Source organism: Haliotis rubra, unplaced genomic scaffold, assembly GCF_003918875.1.
Source record: "Haliotis rubra isolate DU_JTF1 unplaced genomic scaffold, ASM391887v1 Scf405, whole genome shotgun sequence".
Taxonomy (NCBI): domain Eukaryota; kingdom Metazoa; phylum Mollusca; class Gastropoda; order Lepetellida; family Haliotidae; genus Haliotis; species Haliotis rubra.
Window position 1 is genome coordinate 161357 of NW_025767086.1, and position 17383 is coordinate 178739.

The window sequence follows — 17383 nt, forward strand, 5'->3', positions numbered from 1 at the left end:
TGATAACATAAAATGTTGAAAAGAAGGGGAATGCATCTGTACAAAGAATCATCACTTCACAGTGATTCTCAATCATGATATAATATAAATGCAAGAACTACTAAGATGGTATCTTAGCCTGGAAAACAAAGAGCAAATTGTTTTTAAAAAACAGCATTTTGTTGAAAAGAAAACATTCACCACACCCTAATGAAAAGGAAATATAAACTACATTGAATTGATCCTAGTCTCAAAACCTAATGACAGTAGAGACTGCCAATTTTATCTAGCTGGTTGTAAATGCAAAAAAATATCAGCTGCAACATCCTTTTGATACAGCCATAAACTGGATTCAGACGAGATAACGGCTTGTCACTCTAAACTGGATTTGTGTTCTTGTAACAAGAAAGATCTGTAAAGATCACCAAGTTAAACAACAACAACTCAAAACGGTGATAAAACCCCTGACGCTTAATCCTGCCGTTCCGCCTACAGAAGTGAGTGTTTCATCAAGGTGTCTGTTGCTGGCCTATGGGGTTTACGGAGGTTAAAGTGGGGTTATCAGGTCTGGCTCAACATCGCTTACATATCTGACATGAACAAAAATACTAGAATGTTGTAATATAAACACCACAGGATTGTCATGTAAACATGATGCTTTTTGTTTACAATGGAGTTTTTTGTTGTGGAAATCCCTGTTTTTAACCAAAAACACTTATATTGTTAATTCTCTGAAGTATTATGAAAATATGTGTTATGGAGCATTATTCAGACAAACAGCTTTAAAAGGAACTAGTAGCTTTCCCTTGAAACTTCTTCCAAAATGTATATTTCCAATTTCTTTCATTTAAACAGGAAGACCGTTTCAACGATACAAAGCGGGTACATAACTAACATGAATCTCTTCCTTAGAATAGAATATTAAAGTTAAAAAGAAACATTTTCAAGATCATAAAACATCTCTATAGATGGACCATGTCACAGGTATGTGTCTATGAATCTGTATCAAATAGCAATGACTTGATTTCACTGATACATCAAGTTTGAAAATCTGTACACCTGTCTCCATTTTAAGGAACTGATTGGTGTAACTGTGATCAAACTAATCAGTGGAAAATGTATCCTGATTCATGTCATGTCTGCCATATTTAGCAATGGAAACTGTTCCAGTATATGAGCTGGGTTGAACTATGGTTTTCACAGCATGTCAGCTTAATACTGCACAACTGAGTGAACATATTCCGCACAATTTGACAGGTCAATGCTTATCAAGAAACCATGTCGATTTTCGATTTTCAACTTAAATCATAAAAGTTTGGGTTCCAGTGCATGGCTGATATCAGTAAAATGTGTACATAGGATCACATAATTTTATGTAAGGTAAAGATATTTTGACATCCAGCAGATCACTGTTTTCAAAAACACATGTCAGCCCTTATCTCAATGCATCAGATGTTGTTTTCACCGTCCAACAGGTTCTTCAAAAGTGGGCTGCGTGGACATGATGGTTCTAGCCAAGTCTCTACACTGCATTTAGCAGGCAGACAATAAACACGCTATAGATCAGGAAGCTAAAATCAATAAATATATATATTGGCACCTCACAAGAAACTATATTATGTTTTTATCTATCTTCATGTCATTATTTTGACTCTCATTTTAATAGTACTTCAGTATCAGCAATTATACGACACCATTATCTTAAAGATCGCAAAGATTTAAAAACATATTATCTTCATTGTGTTTATCTTCATGCAACATCAGCAGAAGTTCATATTATTAAATGACATACTGTTCTTACACAAATCAGGGATGACTGAAACTTTTTAACAGGCAATTTTGTCTGTCAAGCACTATTTCAGCAAGTCAGCTGTAAGTGTTCACACATCACATCTTATGAATAATTGAGCATCTTCATTTGAAGGTTTTCACAGAGTGTCATATAACCTAACAACTACCAAAACTTGCAAGGCCTTAGTAATACTTGACTGTATTACCTTAGTGTACCTTAACAAGCCTTACAGTATTCACTTGAAGGACATTTCTAAAGTGGATGTACAAGTGATAAAATGACTGGAATCATATATTCCTGTGATATTTTCAGGTGAACAATTGACTTGCCTTGGCAAGTGTTTGTGACAGGTGCCCCATTAGGGCTCACCTTTACTCTAAAACATGGCATCATCATTGATGTTTAGTAATTTACAAACATATGCTTGTGACAGAGTTGGAATCTTACACAAACATATGCTTGTGACAGAGTCGGAATCTTACACAAACATATGCTTGTGACAGAGTCGGAATCTTACAGAGGTCTGTTCTATTAGCAGAGATTCCTATGATTAGGAAATGGTCTTGTCTCTTTTATTCCACAATAATGAGGCATTTTTAAAAAGGTTGCTATGAGACTTGGTTAAGAGCACATCGAGGTCTGTGTTTGGAGTGTTTCCATCATCTGGTGAAGAACACCTCATGACTGTGTGGACAGAAGTGCATACGCCTTGGGGGCTAGCTACCACAGTAGTCTTGTCTAAGCCAGGCCGGACCACATTGTGCATATGTAAGTAAAAACACATAGTCCTCCTCACAAAAGAATGTTGTTTTCGCTAACTAACATCTCAGATTAATGTGAATTTTGGCACACAACTAGGTCTGAGGTCTCCTATCTTCTATCATTAAAACAACTTATTTACAGATTACTTACATACTTCTTTAAATGATAACATGGTGACTTCAATCCATTAGCAATTCTGATGTTTTAGTCTTATTCTGTGTTCAGTATTTTTTCTGGGACAAATGATCAAATCAAATGTCCTGGCTGGAGCCAATATCAACATTTGAAGACGATGTGCAGTCAAGGTCAAACTAGCGCCGAAGTGTCCAGCTCCTTGTACACAAAACTCAAAATGTATCTATGTGGGTTTGTTTTGTTGTGTGTGTTGTTATTTTTAAATTTTTGTTTTTATGGTTTGTAGTGGGGTTGGGGTGAGGTGGTGATGGCAGCATGGGGTGAGGTGGTGATGGCAGCATGGGGTGAGGTGGTGATGGCAGCATGGGGTGAGGTGGTGATGGCAGCATGGGGTGAGGTGGTGATGGCAGCATGGGGTGAGGTGGTGATGGCAGCATGGGGTGAGGTGGTGATGGCAGCATGGGGTGAGGTGGTGATGGCATGGGGTGGTGGTGATGGCAGCATGGGGTGATGGGCATGGGGTGAGGTGGTGATGGCAGCATGGGGTGAGGTGGTGGATGGCATGGGGCAGGTGGTGGGGTGAGGTGGTGATGGCAGCATGGGGTGAGGGTGGTGATGGCAGCATGGGGTGAGGTGGTGATGGCAGCATGGGGTGAGGTGGTGATGGCAGCATGGGGTGAGGTGGTGATGGCAGCATGGGGTGAGGTGGTGATGGCAGCATGGGGTGAGGTGGTGATGGCAGCATGGGGTGAGGTGGTGATGGCAGCATGGGGTGAGGTGGTGATGGCAGCATGGGGTGAGGTGAGACATAAATTTACCATCTAACCATATGTTTGGCACGGCAGTGCACCTAGTTATATTTAGAAAGTATGATATCTATTGAGGAAGAAGGGAACAGTTTGATCTGTTGAGTGACTATCAGCCAATAAAACTTGTGTATGTCATCAAGGTTATGTATGTATAATGACTGGTGTATATTTGTAATGGATCAGTAATAAGAAACATTATTACTATTAAATGTTAAGAGTCTTGAGCAGACATTGAGAGACTGATACACCATGTTAGTGAACTGCAATAACGTACTGACACTTTGTCATTTCAGGTAGTCAACTATCCACTTCCTGCCATTTTAACTGAGATGGTTTCCAGACTGGGTGATGTTACTAATGCCATAGGTCAAACTGGAGATGACATTGGATTCAGTCAAAGTCCCTTACACAAATAAGTAATGAAATTAGCCACAGTTAATCATTTCTGCAACTTGAACACATTTTAGTTACAGTTCTGCACAGAGTGATTATTATGAATCACAGAAAATGTGATTATTGATGTAAACAAACTGACTTAACCAATTGACAATCTCATATGTGTCAGTGACAAGACAGACACCCTGAAAAACAATATTCTTTTTCTTTTGATAATTATAATCTATGATCGGATTTGCAGTAATGTCGGTTTGAAGCTGATTTACCTTAAAAACATGAATTATGTAAATTTTTATTTATAAATGGGAATGAAATTGAAATTGCAAGAGTTATACATATATGGATGTCTGGAGTGTTAAATGCTACTCTTAAACAACTGCTTCTGATACATTAAAAACAAAGGTTCTGTCTTGCAGTCCATCAACAGATGCTGATTGTGGGTTAAAACAATATAACAGCAATCAAGTGCTGCATAGAAATAAGTGTCCATTGTTAAAATTCTACTCCCAAAAAACTAATTACACTACATTAAAAACAGTTCATAAACAGATGTTGATTGTGGATTCCAACAATAAAACCTTATTTACAAGTGACCATTTCAAAACAACATGTTTTCACTACATCAACAGAAGACAACAGGAGATGTAGCATAGGGAATATTATTGACATCTGCAACCAGCCTGTTAACATCTTACAACTCATCAAAAGCAAGTTTGTTTGACTTGTGTGGAAAATATTTCTATATGAAAACTGTGCTCACCCAAACAGCCTTGTCAGAACCAGAGTCTGACACTGACTGATGTTATTTACATACAAACTGGCCAGTGTATACACTCACAGTTGTAAGCTGTTTGCAGGGAAATATGATGGCCTACCTCAGAAACATGTCAGCCTCTCATTCTTTAACTCAACTTGTACCCTCCACAGCTATTTCTATCAAACAGTGCAAACTAAGTAGGATGGCCTGGGGCTAAAGAATATATTTATGACTTTTACTTTAAGACGTTTTCATCTCCAATGATGAATTCAGTTGACAATTTGGAAGGTGCAGTTGTAGCATGCAAACAATAAATAATAATGCAGTTGAAAGACCTTCCTCTACATGTACTACTGAAACTAAAACATCGGATTTATCTATGTTCTGTGGTAAAAAACAAAATCAAACTGATTCCGATACCTTCTTTGTCCTGCAGTACAGTTATATCCTCATACCGTACTTTTACCCAAGACTACTGTCATGAACATAGGTCAAATATTTTAGTAATTCTCACATGGCACAATAGTTTTCATGATGAATGGCTAGTTTGTACCAACTGTTTCACTGTTTGTCTCCACAGCCCACAGTGATGACATATGAATTCATTTTGCTGCAGTTCTCATAAGAAGGACTAACATATGGAATGACCTCCTTGCCCAATACTCACAATATCTGTCCCAGAAATATTATTGAAAATGTCGAAATTGAAACTTCACTTGGCACAAATATTCCATCATACCTTACAGATCACAGATTATTTTCTAAATGTAACCTGAATAGAAATTCACTACAGAATACATGCAATAGAAAGAATTCCAGGATTAGCTAATCCTGAGCTACCCGCGCTCTACCATATATGTCACCATATCTCATATACCATTATAATCTGTTTGTTGGAAACCTAGCATACAATCACTTTGTAAGTCTTATTAATGGCCTTAAATGTGTGTATACATTGTATTAACAACATTATGTTGGATTGGCAAATTAGGAGCCATACTACCTGACGTTCTTGACTTCCAGTAGACATCTATATTGTAGGTATAATGTGATGCTGAAGTAAGTTAAGAAAGTGACCCCAAGAGAAGGGAATGTGTGCCATACTTTGCTGCCACAGACACTAGATGTTGGCTGGGATTAAATACTTCAGTTATGAATCGTATTTGTTGACCATGCAAAGCATGTGTACACGATGTATATCATCAGCCTCACAGTGTGGCTTTGTTTGTCACCCACTGCCTCATCAAGTCTTCAATGATTGCACCTTGACTTCCCTGTTGCTCAGCTGCTCATGACAATCGTTCAATCACTTGCTTATTAGCAGGCATGACAGTCTCATTACAATCAGATGTGTCACGTAGATAATTTGCATTCCTTGTTAACGTTAACAGCAGGGTCATCCATATTAGATTTCTGGTAGATTTAACACAAGATCTCCATACAATTACCATGACACACAGACCATGCACATGGAAATCTCGGTGTTGATTCATAGCTTTGGTTGTTGCTATTTGACTGTGAGCAGTCTGTATGAGATAATATCTGGACTGGGTCTTCCAGTGATTGGTGGTGTGAGCATTGATCCACAAAACTGGGATAAGATGACATAATATCATTTAAGTCACTGCGCTTGTCTTGCAGATCCGTCTATAGTTATATTTATGACTATAGGCAATTGTTGATCTATTCTTACCTGTAATTTGAATCCATACGTTGGCCAGATTAACAATACATAGTATATGCAATGTTCACGTGACTCAACATGATGCATTGATGTTTGTTTAACTTGAAACATTGGTTCAGAAATCCAGGTTCTTAATGGTTCACAGTGCAATAACCCTTCTAATAGAGCATTCTGTCCCAAGTATAAAGCATTCTGTCCTAAGTATAGAGCATTCTGTCCTAAGTATAGAGCATTCTGTCCTAAGTATAGAGCATTCTGTCCTAAGTATAGATGTTTTGAATCCGACGTGGGAATATTCAGCATTGTTTTGCTCTCCCACCATTAATGACAAGAGGAATACTGAACATCCTCTACCCCAGGTGACTTAAATGCAAGTTCTCATCTCAGATATCAGCAGGACTCAACTCTTCCAACACCATAACCATATCAAAGGGACATCAGAAAATGGTATATTTTACCCATGAGGGGAATTGAACCTAGGTACCTAGGTATTTGGCATTACAAGCCAATGTTAACCACAAGGCTACCTGCATTCCCCTCAACTATTAGGACCCCTTACACAGCTCCATGTTTTGCTTATGTTGCAGGGAGTGGACTCATCCTATTACCGTCCAAGGTGTCCAACCACAGACCAGAAAGTTCATGGTTTGAACCAATCATGCATCATGGACATGGCCACCACACTTCGGTTCCATTTCATTTGATATAATTAACAGATCTTTGATTGATTACACAATGCCATTTAGAAAGTGGTCAAATGCAACATACGTTATATCTGGGATTACACTTTCTTAGTATAGTACAAATTCTAGTATTTTTTTGGGTCGAGTCCCATCCGGGATTGAACCCACACCCTCAGAGTCAGGCACCAAAATGCCAGCACACAAAGTCAGCCGCCTAACCCGCTCGAATTTGTACTTTACTAAGAAAGTATAATCCCAAATATAACATATGTTAGATCTTTGATTGATGAAAAGGATACATTACTCCACATTTCCATAGATCTTTGACTAAAGATAACTATTTTGGTCCTTAGCAAATTTTGAGTGATAGAATTTAATTGTCTGTTGCTTAATAAAATATACATTATAAGAATCAGTAGTCCTAATGACGCCACTGAGGCTACATCACAACCATTGATGATGGTATCATTTTCCCCAAGACAATGTACCACAGTGTTCTTGACAGTCATATCTGTAGCGAAGGCATAAAACATGATTCCTGTGGCTTTAAAACCACTTTTAGCCCTACCCCCTCAGATTCTGATGCCCCTGCCTCTCCGTCCTCTGCTCCACAAGCTCACATAGGGTAATGCATTCCACCCACACAGATGAATTAACTCCCCTTAGCTCCTGATCAACATGCATGGCTTTGTTGGGTCACAGCATACAGATGTCTGAATGGGCTACACACGGAACAGTTAGTGACGCTAATCTACTCAGTGGGGGATGTGCCATTTTCACAGGCTGTCATGAGACATGTCTACTGACACCAAGTCTCCAAGCACTGATCGACACCGAGACTTTCCCCCGCATATGGCACCACTGCTGACACGAAGTTTGTCATTCACTGACCACAAACCTCAGTAATGAAAGTCAACTGCATCATCAGAGAATAAATTTCTCTATTTTAAGACTAAGTCTGTCGCCATCAAATCAGGTCACAATGATATATGTCATATGTGACTTGTTTACCACAGTTTCCCACCAAATAGAACTTAAAATGTTACGCTTTTTTATTTTAAAGATTACAAATTACACATATAAAGTCCCATATTTACTATGCAAATAGTCATTCTAATGAATACAACAAGCACTATCCTTTATCATTACTTTCTGTATTATTACATATGTTCATCACAAATCAATAGTCTTTATGCTAACAGTATCATACATAGTTACATCATATAGATTTGACAAACCCGCACATGAACACTGATGCTGTCAACCTGACAACTAAACCCAATTAAAGAAGAATTGTACATTTTCCTGTGAATACACCATTTACCTTGCACACAATACTTCTACTGTGTTATTTCTGTAATCTCATCTTACATACATTTTATTCAAATATCACCTGTTCTTACTGTACTAAAACCTGGAAACGAAAGTTTCTTCTTAAATATTTGTCCTTAGTTCATGACCTGCACATTTTGTTGCTTCACAATTGGTAGCAATCAGTCGAATACAACCATTTCAAATATATGTTACTGTTCTTTGATGAACTAAATGTGGAAGATTAATCTCATTGATCATCTCTTTATTTTTTAGAAGTAACTACTTGTAACTATGAAATGCCCTGAAGAATATTAAAATATTGAAATGCAAACAAAGCTGAACATATAGACAGGGATCAGATACTGCTCAGATTTTGTTTAGGATATGCCCCACTGCCAGCCCGTTACTATCCCTGCAAGTGTCAGTGTAACATCACTGTGCTTCCTGATGCGTGTAAGCATGATGAGAGGGAGCACTGGAACATGGAGTCGAATGGTACAACGGGGATCTCGTCTCTTCAACAATCAGCTAAAACAAATCTCAAACAATTTGGTTTCATTTCTGTGCCACCTTGATGCAGAGGTTCCCAACAAATGACACCTACACAAAACACAAACATTCAACTGATGCAAATCCCTATTTGCGTTTAGTTAGAAACTATAACAAGTCTTGAACAGCATGCATACAAAACAGCAAATCATAATCAGTCATGATATCATGTGTGAAAAAGATACCAAATTTGCTTTGATGTGGGTTATTATTTTCAATAATTTGATGAAATAATGAAAAATAAGATCAATTATTCATCAAAATGTCACAGAAACTCCTTATCAAAGTTAAAGTACAACACAAGATTAGTATTTCTTAATAAACTCTTTAAACCACTATCACGCGCGTCTTGGGAAGCTGACTGATCCTGATCAAATCTTGAACCAATGAACTGATTCCACAGTGTAATAAAAGTGTCTAGCCGTATAAATAATACAAAAGTGATATTTTGTCACACAACCCCTCTAATATCTGCTTACTTCCAGACAGCTGCGAAATGTACATTAGACGATACAGCAATCAGTCAAATAACAGACCATACCACGGTTGTAATACCATTCTGGTAGCATTAGATTAAATGTAGAAATCTGTGCCTACCACTGTGAGTTAGTATTGCACTGGTGGGGATGAACCACTAATCAAATTTAGTATTAACATCAAATAACTTGTCAAGATACGACACAGAAGCCTTTTAATTTCTGAGAGGTAATTTGTGTATTGAGTCTCCATGGAGTGTCGACGGTGAAGATAGGGACTAGATACGGCTGAGGGTGTCACTGGGGATGGTTTAGAGTTGTGACAAACATTATTTTTCACATTTGCTGTTCTAATGGCCGTCATTTCCTTAAATTGGTACTTGTGTAATGAGTGGTCAAAATGATAGATGAGAACATTGATTCTGGAGATGGAACAACGCTCCGAGAAGCATCTGAGAAATCATTAGCTTGTCGTTTATATCAATATTAAAGCATAAGTCAATTATTTCTTAAAAGATCTGTGAACAAAACCTCCTCCCAAATTATTGATTTATTGGCATAAAGTGAAAATATTGTAATGCAGATTTCCCACCCAAAGAGCACACAGCCAGACTTTTTAAAGATTTGGATGAAACCAAAACAATAAAGAATGCATTGTGCTGAATGTTGTAAGCAGAGTTTCATTTATATCAGCATTGTGATAAAAATATAGGCTATTTGTCATCAGAAATAATATGTTCAAGTCACATAAAAATCTCTTGGAGCATTATTATTGTTGAAGAGATCACTACCCTTGGTGATATAAAACAAATCTTGTCATTTCACCTTTCTATTTTATATATTTTCTGAAGTTTAAATTCTTAATGTCAGCGCACCAGTAAAACATAGTGTGTGTATAGGTAAGTCCCTATTCCTTGACCCACTTGTTTACATGAGTCTTACTGACAGCTAATTTAATTATGTGATAAAATGCAAGAGAATTTAACAAAAAATTATTTCTATCTTTTTTTCTAATACAGTCATTTCACTATGCCAAATACTGTATTTGACAGTCATGCTAAGGCAAGACAAAATCACTTATCTTCTTGCAGATTTTCTAGGTTATCATTCAAACTGTGGCATTGTAGGGAATATGATTAAACGTTGTCAGGTTTATGTGTGAAGGATGTGACAGTACACTATCTCCCAGATCAAAATGTATCTCAGAACACATGGTGAGGTGTTCTGACACCTGGTGTCTTCACTCATTTTCTGTGATAAATTTATATAATTCTCAATGCTATTTTGGCTTTAAAAGTCAGTGAAATCTGTTTTGTTTGATAATCACAACAGTTTATTCTCATTAGTTGAGCTATATATGTTATGTAATGCTCTATAAATGATAATTAATCCAAATACACATCCTTTTACAAAATGTTTAAAATATAAAGGGTTTTTTTCAACTTAGCACAGCATTTACTAATATATTTTGGCATAGACATCTATATAGAGAGATCAGTTTATTTCAGTGACACAGTTAGTCTACAGTTCTGTGTTACATTGTATGCTCAGAGTACAGATTACATAAAACAGTAAGAATCATGAGAAACTGTAGATTCCATAGGGACCAACTCATCCATTTGGTTGATCCAGATTTTTTATTTAAAACTAAACCATGTTATGGTCAACATACAATCACTCTATAATTTTGCACACTGACATATAGTTGTGTTAATGCATGTTCTGAAAAGCTATTGAATTCCTGGCTCAAAATAACATCAATGGAACATGGTTTACTATGATATTTACCCCTAAAAATTATTATATCGGGTTATTGGAGCATTCCAGTCATCATGCAAAACTACAATAATTTGTTAAAATTGCACCTCTTAAATGTGACATTCCCAAACTTCTTCTAAGCCAGTGAAAGCATGTACAAGTATAGAGTTACCATGAGCAAAGTAATATATTACTAGTAGTAAAATGCAGATTACTCCCTATTGAATAAATATGATTCAGCCAAAAGTGTAATACATGTAGGTTGTTATTTGCATTACTGCACAGAGTCTCTGTGGATTTGAGTCCAAGAAGCAATGTACCAAAGACACACATGCGGCGTCGAAGGCTAAACCATCAGTTGGCCTCTGAGAGAATCACATCTCTGCATAGCAAAGCTCAAAGCTGGAGAATTAACATATTCTTAAACTGGTATCTAAATCAAAGATTGATATAAACATTTTTTAATTGAATAAAAATGATGTTATAATAAATATGTGGATCAGGAATACTACAGACATAATGATTATGTCACTATGGTCATGATCTGTTGCTCATAATCACAATAATCATCAATTACCCATGATGGTAATAATACATTAACATATTTATCGAGGAATGGTGACATAAGGGTTCCATATGGTATCACACAACACTGGAATACATTATCAGATTATTATCATGATGAGTCAAATTTGCTCATGGATAAAATAATGCACCACAAAAAGTAAACCAAATCCAAACAAATCCAAACGCATGTACACTGCTATAATTCACTTCAATTTCATACTTCACTACACTGGGGAGAAATTTGTTTTTACCCTCAATTGCCCACTGACGTCATTCAAGCTAGATGCATCAAACAGTGCCTATCTGCTACATAAAGGCCACAGAAGGATATGCCACCGAGCTAAATGCAATGGATGTCATTTTATTGCAGATGACTGCATGTCTATTGTATACATATTGCCAGTCTGTGTATTGCCCTATGGTGATCAATATCTGTCTATGTGATTATTGCTGTCACGAGTAGTGCTATTGACGAGGTACATTCCTGTTACGTTAACAAGCAGCCGTCGTCACCTAATATACATATAACCTGATACATTATGTCACTGTATACAGAGACACATCAGGAATGGCAATGGTCCCTGTCTAATAATTCCATGTCAAGAAGGTTCTTCTTTGTTGCCAATATGATTGATTCTGCACAGTTTTATTTGATTACTCACATTACCACATGTTGATCTGGACAAGCTTTAAAGGGTCTACACTGATTTCGCACAGGTTGAATTCCACTGCATTCAACTATAATTTTGGTAAATTAAAAAGCATTTATTTATATTCAAATAAGGAATTATGGCTTTGTGTCAAGAAATCAAAACAAGCATAGTAAAAAAGTACTAATTAATCACAAATCAGTGCATCCAATTGACAAACCCTTCACTTACTTGACACAAAATGGATATTGTAATGTACTAATTTGCACCTGTATAATCCATTAATTTTGAATCTAAATACAATTGACATTTCATGTAGATAAAGTAACATCATGTCCTCACCTGTTGAAAAGTATCCTGGACACATGAGAGGCAAGGAGAAACAACACAGGGATAACTGCCCCCCTCCTTCTCTCTATTACTGTTCCTGGAACCACAACACAGTAGAAAATGGCCAGACATACTCCTAAAGTATCACTACTGAAGCGACTGTACTGACAACTCTCCCGACAAAGTCCCACTGTCAAATGACATAGGTGGCCACAGTACTGTTTCCAAATGCCATCGCTGTTCAATCGATGCTTTACATCCCCGAACTCATCTCAGGCGGCTTGCATGCAGCAGCTACGCTCAAATCAGGTGGGTACAAGCTCTCCTTCACCGCAAGGGTTGAAGGCCCGTCGTTGACTGTGTGTGGAGGCAGTGATCAGGGAGCTGGGACTATCTGTGTCTGCGTGAGCATATCCCTCATCCCTCCCCTCACACAGCCCACCACTCACTTGCCTCTTAGCATACCACAGCAAACTTGATGACAGTCTTCATCTCAACTTTTTTCATGCAGTGTGAAACAAATTGAAATTTTAAACTTCTCATTAATTTCATCTTCCAGCTTGTCCATAATATCTATAATTTGACACTGAAACATATTTTCCATGTTGATAAGACTTCTACATTTCCTAATTAAGTGTTCAATGTTTACCTTGGTTTACTCCGGACATATCTGTTAATGATAACTCTTTGAGTTGATGCTTGAAAACTGGACTGACAAAGCATTACAAACTTTACTAGGCAGAAGGCAGTTGTTGGAATTATTGTTACCTGGAATAATCAGAGCAAATACATCAAATAGCCATTTCTTACTTGCTTCTATGTGAGCCACCATCAAACATGGGTGTATATTTTGTTGTGGCAGCAGTGCATGTATTATCATCTCACCAGCACTTTTACTTGAGGATGAATACAGATAAACACTGTTATGTAATGTTCCTCAATATGTAATACACAGCAAACATTAACATGGTGTATGTGCCTTCTCGCTTGCTTGTTTAATTGTTTGTGTGTTATTGATGTGGTTCTTGTAGTTTCAATTTGTAAAGAAAATCATTCATCACTCAGGGTGTAACACTTTATCTGTGATACCCCTTATTTTGGTAAGTTTAGTTAATTTCCTTGACAAAAAACTGGAACTGAAGATCTTCCACACAGGAATGTTAATCTGGCCTTATCTCTCACTGTCTGAACACACAATTATATATTCTGCAGTAGTAATTTTGATATGAATTATGTAATGTTAATTAAACAGTATCCTATAAATCTCCAAACAGGCTTATGTGACATTTGGCACCTAAGGCAGATACAGTTTCAAGATCAATTCCAACAACCTTTGGCAACAGTAACTTGACATCTGTATTGGAAGCTGTCTACCAAATACCCAGCACAAGCTGTCAACTGTAGTCAATAGCAGTTAAAATACAAAAACATATGCTAGCAAGTTGACAGGTGTTCTCTCTGGCCACTGTTTCAACAGACTTGTTGAGGGATGCTTCTCCCAGATCTGGCCTCAGTTGGTAAAGGAGAGAGAGAGAGAGAGAGAGAGAAGGCCTTATTCTAATAAATATTGACATCTTTTTATACAAGTATAACAATCTACAAGTTTTTAGTCAAATGATGTTAGAAAACATCAATATGCATGTGCTATCCTAAAATCCACATTTGCCAGATTGTTCAGTACACTTTTACATTATTCAAACTGTAATTGCTTTAGGTCCAGTATATATTTTAATATATTTTCTCTTTATGGACTCTCAAACAAGCAAACTGGCTTAGAAAAAGAACACCAATGATTAATGTCCTGCAAAGAATATCAGCTGTGGCATTCTACTCTTATGTGATAAATAGGAAATCCATAGGTACAGTGAAAGTATTTTATATCTTCATAGATAAGATAAGATAAGATATATATTGCACAGCATTCCATGAAGGAACAGTGGCAATATTCTATGAACTACAAATATAAACACAGAAGGTACACAGATATAGAAATACACAGATATGTTTCTCATATAAATGATGTACATTATTACAATTTCACAAAAGACATGTAGTATAATGACATATTTCCTCTCATCCTTATTTTCTGTTCCAAGTTCTTACTGTGAAGTACCTGACTTCACTAAAGTGCTGAAGCTCACCTGACTGATTGTCAGTCGAGTGAGTGAGTGAGTGAGTGAGTGAGTGAGTGAGTGAGTGAGTGAGTGTGTCTGAAGTGGGGGGAAAGGCTGAAGTGATGCAGGTCTCCAGTGTTCGCCACCTACCTGAGACCCACAAGCATGGTTATGGTGCTGACAAGCCTAGAAACATGACCGGGGAAGAGATCTAGGACATGGTTTTTGGCGTGCACAAGGGAGACAACTCTGTTACTAAAGCCAACTGCTTTGCCTACTAGACGACTTGGCCACCCATGGACAGTGTTATGAAAACAATTTAACAGGATATGGTGAGGTTATTTAAAAATGTGGCAAGTAATTGTGCACTTGTCAAAAATCCTGTCAGATTTGGATATAGAGACTGCTTTTATGAAAACTTTCTTATTTCTGGATGTCGTTGTGCTATTTCATTTATAGCTCAATAAATAAATATGTGTGCCTCTAAGTATTTCCTTCAATATTTAACATGTAGATCTAGTCCACTGATGATGTCATATATCAGTATGTCACTACGATGTCATATACCGGTATGACACTATGATGTCATATACTGGTATGACACTATGATGTCATATACCTGTATGTCACTATGATGTCATATACCGGTATGACACTATGATGTCATATACCAGTATGTCACTATGATGTCATATACCAATATGTCACTATGATGTCATATACCAATATGTCACTATGATGTCATATACCGGTATGACACTATGATGTCATATACCAATATGTCACTATGATGTCATATACCGGAATGTCACCACGATGTCATATACTGGTATGACACTATGATGTCATATACCAATATGTCACTATGATGTCATATACTGGTATGACACTATGATGTCATATACCAATATGTTACTATGATGTCATATACCGGTATGTCACTATGATGGCCGGTATGACATTATGATGCCATATACCGGTATGTCACTATGATGTCATATACCGGTATGTCACTATGATGTCATATACCGGCATGTCACTATGATGTCATATACCGGTATGACACTATGATGTCATATACCGACATGTCACTGATGTCATATACTGGTATGATACTATGATGTCATATACCGACATGTCACTATGATGTCATATACTGGTATGTCACTGATGTCATATACTGGTATGACACTATGATGTCATATACTGGTATGACACTATGATGCCATACACCGGAATGTCACTATGATGTAATATACTGGTATGTCACTATGATGTCATATACTGGTATGACACTATGATGTCATATACCGGAATGTCACTATGATGTCATATACTGGTATGTCACTGATGTCATATACTGGTATGACACTATGATGTCATATACCAGAATGTCACTATGATGTCATATACTGGTATGTCACTGATGTCATATACTGGTATGACACTATGATGTCATATACCAGAATGTCACTATGATGTAGTATACTGGTATGTCACTATGACATCATATACCGATATGTCACTATGACATCATATACTGGTATATCACTATGACATCATATACTGGTATGTCACTATGACATCATATACCGGTATGACACTATGACATCATATATCGGTATGTCACTATGACGTCAGGCAATAAGGTTTGAATGCAGTGACACCACAGAATGCTCCAATGCAGCATAAGCAATATTAGGCATGTTTTAAAAATAGGAATTAATATCTTCAGATATTATCTCTGACTTTCCATCTTATTTGTCTTTATTTCAACTGTTTAATGTCACACTTATATCACCTAGATGGTGGTGGTGGGTTAATAGCTGATTCTGGACCAGATAATGCAGTGACTGACAACATGAGCATCACTCAGTGCAACTGAGATATGATGACCTGCATCAACTGAGTCAGCCAGCCTCAGACACTGTTGCAGCAGTGAATCTTGATATCCTTCGGTCCTGCATCCTTCTTAGAGATATCTCTGTATACATACCATCCATCCAAATACCCATCAATGTGGCCACTGTATACACTAATCAGCTCCTCAACAACACTGAATATGTTCTTGAACTGGGAAATGTCAACATGAATCTGATTAACCATAATTGGACCTTCAGCACCGATTTGCCAATGTCTTTCTGAAAATAGCCCCCCTTATTGGCCACCATGTGTGAAGACCTTTCTTGGCAGCCTACAGTGGCATCAAGACACATTATTGTTATAAAAGATTGATCATTAAGGCATAGACTGTACTTGTTTGGCCCTTTGTCTTCTTGACATGAGTTTGGAAAGACACACAGTGCATCAACAAACTCTGGCTCCATTACAGTGACAGAATATGCTGTTTACTCATACAAATATTCAATCTAGCATTTGACATATTTCTCCCATGTTTATTGGACATAGTACACAATGCCTGTGACATGGCTGTGTCTGTCCTTGCATTGTACGCTGTGTAAATATAACAGTATATTTCATTATCTGTTGGAACAGATTCCATTTTGTAAAAAGACAAACCAGAGCTGAAAACAATATGAATGGATCGTGTAAGATCAGTGATGACACCAGGTGTTCATGAAAAGCACAACATACTCCACCAGTCGCATCAACCACTCACATTGGTGC

The 17383-nt window shown here is 37.2% G+C and overlaps 1 protein-coding gene across 3 annotated transcripts in view; it reads right to left on the reverse strand.

Annotated features, from left to right (window-relative positions):
• The window catches only part of LOC124287718 (high affinity cAMP-specific and IBMX-insensitive 3',5'-cyclic phosphodiesterase 8B-like), a 235100-nt gene that overhangs the window by 54570 nt on the left and 163147 nt on the right, over window positions 1–17383 (reverse strand). The window lies entirely within an intron of this gene.